Source organism: Triticum aestivum, chromosome 6D (genome assembly GCF_018294505.1).
Source record: "Triticum aestivum cultivar Chinese Spring chromosome 6D, IWGSC CS RefSeq v2.1, whole genome shotgun sequence".
In the NCBI taxonomy this organism is placed as follows: Eukaryota; Viridiplantae; Streptophyta; class Magnoliopsida; order Poales; family Poaceae; genus Triticum; species Triticum aestivum.
Window position 1 is genome coordinate 13642980 of NC_057811.1, and position 4080 is coordinate 13647059.

The window sequence follows — 4080 nt, forward strand, 5'->3', positions numbered from 1 at the left end:
TGCATACGATCAACTTAATTAAATATCAAATAGGTTCAACAAAGGTCTTAAAGTCTCAACGGAAGCAAAGAAAAGCTCACAGAAAGCCAAATAAAAGTAGACATAGAGTCACAACCGGCTGGTATAAGAAAATAGGAAAACTAATTGCCTATCATATTACATGACCGCCATCCAAACCGGTTGAAAATATCCCGTGCTACCATCTCCCACCGGATAGATCCAGTAACCAAACGCTCCCTGGCCTCCGTCGGGATGAGTAGCGACCACATACGGATCAACGCAGTGGCTCAGAAGATAACCTGCAAAAAATGAATATTTGTTGTTCTGTTAAAAACCAAATCATTTCTGCAGTTCCAGACTGCCCACAATAAAGCACATGCTCCTACTTGAATGTGACCTGCTGTTTCGGACTCTATCCCATTAAGGCACTTCCCAAATAACGTGCTGACATAATTCGGAGGAGTAATGTCACTAGTAGAAAAAGAGGCTTCCATACGCCCCCATTAGTCCCCAAAATAATTGAACCGCGACCAAAGGGGTCTTTGGTCGCGGTTCGGGAGGAGACCCGCGACCAACTATCTGGGCCCAGCGCGCTCGGTCGACAGCTGGCGGACGGGAGGGGCTTTAGTCCCGGTTGGCCTGGCCAACCGGGACTAAAGGTCCTCAGGCTGGCCCGAAGGCCTTTAGTCGCGGTTGGCCAGACCAACCGGGACTAAAGGTTAGTCCTTTAGTCGCGGTTGGCCAGACCAACCGGGACTAAAGGTTAGTCCTTTAGTCGCGGTTGGCCAGACCAACCGGTACTAAAGGGCCCATCAAACTCTACCCCCCTGGACCGCCTTTTCAGTTTTAGAAAAACCAAAAGAAAATGATGGAAATGTCAAAAAAATAAAATAAAATAAGTTTCTCATGTGATATGTGGTCTAGTTGTTGGGAAAATTAACAAATATGAATTTCGACTTTATTTGCAAAATCTCTCTGGAAATTCTTAAAATGGGCATAACTTTTGCATACGAACTCGGATGAAAAAGTTTTTTATATGAAAAATCATCTACTCGAAAAGTTACATCCGAATTTAACTGGGGGAACCCCGTTAAACATTTTCAAAATCCTCAAAAACCTAACAGAAAAAAAGTTACGGGGCTTTTAAGATCTGGAGAGGCAAAAAAATTCAAAAAATTTCAAATTGTGGTCAAACTGTGGTCAAACAATGGTCAAACTAATTATTCTAGAATATTAGTGTTACTAAATAATTATTTCAGTTTTTTTTAAATTTTGGTCAAATCTGGTCAAACTGTGGTCAAACAGTGGTCAAACAATGGTCAAACTAATTATTCTAGAAATATTAGTGTTACTAAATAATTATTGTTTTTTAAAACAATAGTTTCAAACTCAAACAGTGAAATGTGTCACTTCATGCTCAAGCTAAATTCCTGAGGGTTAATAGAATTGACATCCTACTATTGTCAGGAAAACAACAAGTGCAGACTTGGAAACGAGGGAGAATAGAACCCGGAAGTTAAGCGTGCTCACACTAGAGTAGTGAGAGGATGGGTGACCGTCCGGGAAGTTAGATGATTTGGAATGATGAGGGGTGATTAGAGATTAGAGGATAAATTGAACAGTGATGAGGGGTGGTGATTAGAGATTAGAGGTTAAAATAATTCAGAAATTTGAAAATAAAAAAAATTAAAAAAATTCGCAAAAAAACCAGGTTTAAACCTGCGGAGGAGGCCTTTAGTCCCGGTTAGCCACGAGAACCGGGACTAAAGGACGGGCCTTTAGTCCCGGTTAGCCACGAGAACCGGGACTAAAGCCTTTAGTCGCGGTTCGTAAGAGGCGCGACTAAAGGGGGGGTTTTTAGTCGCGCATATTTAGTCCCGGTTGCACAACCGGGACTAAAGGCCTTTTTTCTACCAGTGTGTTAAACGCTATATGTACCGTCCGCCATAGAACTTTTGCCAACAGGCAGTCAGTCAAGAAAAAGGTGTTTGATAGTTTCATCCCGATCACAAAAACTGCATCTAGTAGGTCCTGTCCAGTTACGCTTTATCAGATTGTCCTTAGTTAAAATGACTTGTTTATGTACAAACCACATAAACACCTTAACTTTCAAAGGAACTTTGACTTTCCAAACATATTTGGAACGAGGAATGGAGTTAGAATTGATAACATCGAGATACATCGATTTAACTGTGAACTCTTCAGTCCTAGTAAGCTCTGGTTACCATGTGACTGACTGATTGTCTGGTACGAGGAAGAATGGGAGGAAGAGAAGCTCCGGAATCAGGAGATTTCAAGTTTTACTAGAGTCTGTTGTCTCTAGCCTAAACAAATTCCGCGCATCCATTGCACGAGGAATGTGTACTATGTATAGCTCTTGCTCAGTAGTGTAGTCTGTAGAGGCTGGAGTTGAGATGCAGTTTTGGTACTTTCGTGCTTGCGGATAATGACCACACCTGAAAGGTTCGTTCATAAGTTGCAAAACTTGTGTTAGCAGCTTGCCAGCTTCTGTCGGTTCAAATTGCAACTCTTCATCATTATGATTGGTCATACTCCGGATTCTGTTGATTTTCACAAGAGCCAGAGAACACGGCATTATTAAAAAGGAAGCGTGGTGGCGTTATTTGGGAACCATTTGACACATCAGCCATTTTAGAGAGGGTGGGTTCCAACTGAAGTACTACCATATTTAAATTGTATATAACTGGAATCATTCAATTTAATAACGGGCAGAACAAACATCTTCACGTGTCAATAGAGAGCAAGTATAAACACTTTGGGAGAGAGAGAGAGAGTTCATTACATAAGATTCACTGTGACGTGCTTGGATGATATTCATATGCTCCGCTACCTGCCTCTCCACCTCCTCTTAACATTTCCATTGAGATGATAATTAGACAACCGAATTTCCTTGAGGCTTTTGAGGGCGGGCAGCCCCTAAAATGCATTCAGTTTCAAGCACCAATCAAATTGTAGCAGCTCGAGTTTTTTTTTTTTTTTTAGAAATGGAGGAGGACCCCCGGCCTCTGCATCTGGACGATGCATGCAGCCACTTTATTAATTATTCACACAAAATCTTACAAAGTCATACACTAGTAAGACTAAAGCCATCATCTAGGCGACATCTGTCGCTACTCCTATCCAATTGATGAAGGGATGTTCATATTCTGGGCCTAATACCAAACAGACCTCGCAGCCAAACCTAACATCTAAGACATAAGGTCCCAACTAGGACGTCTGCCGGGTATGGGGCACCCACCAGTCCGGCACACTCCTCAACCCGGACACCTGCCGGGTATGAGGCCGCCGCAGCCACCTGTCATCAATCCATCTTCAGTGTTGTACTGCTGCATGTACCTTGCCCGGTCTAGCTGCCGTCGACGCCACCACGGCGTCAGACAACACCATCATCCTGCACGTATCCATCCACACGCGCCCCTCGCCGAAGCTCCGCAGCGCCATGCCGCCGAGATCCGTCGTCGGCCTCGCGGTAGATGAAACACCGCTCCTCCTTGTCCCCTCCAGCCAGCTCCTGCTCCAAAACAATGCCCTCAGGAGGGAGCACGACACCGAAGGCGCCGTCATCGTTCGATCCGGTAGACCCAAATCTAGGGTTTCCCCCGGAACATCCCGATCATGTTGACGCAGTTTGCAACGACGATGCCTCAACAGGGGGCGTCGCAGACGCCGTCATCGTCCGCCATGACCGAAGTCGGCGCGATTTTCACCGGAAGTAGCGCCACCACGATCTCGCCGCTGACTGGATCCGAGCACACCCTCGCCATGTAGACGTATGTTGTCGTCGGAAAGCCGGTTGAGGACCACCGGCTGCCCCACCCGGGCCCCATCACGCGCCGCCGGCCGGCCATAGCCGAACCACGATGGATCTGGCCGGGACGCCAAATCCACGGCCACCGCCACCGCCCATCGCAAAACGGAGAATCCCACCGAAGGACCTCGCCAGCCCTGGATTCGCCGGATGCCGCCGCACAGCCAGGACGCCGCCGTGGCTGCCGCACGAAGACCCCGCACGAGGCGCCCCAGCCGCCTGATGGGAGATTCGTCGCTTCCCTCCTGCCC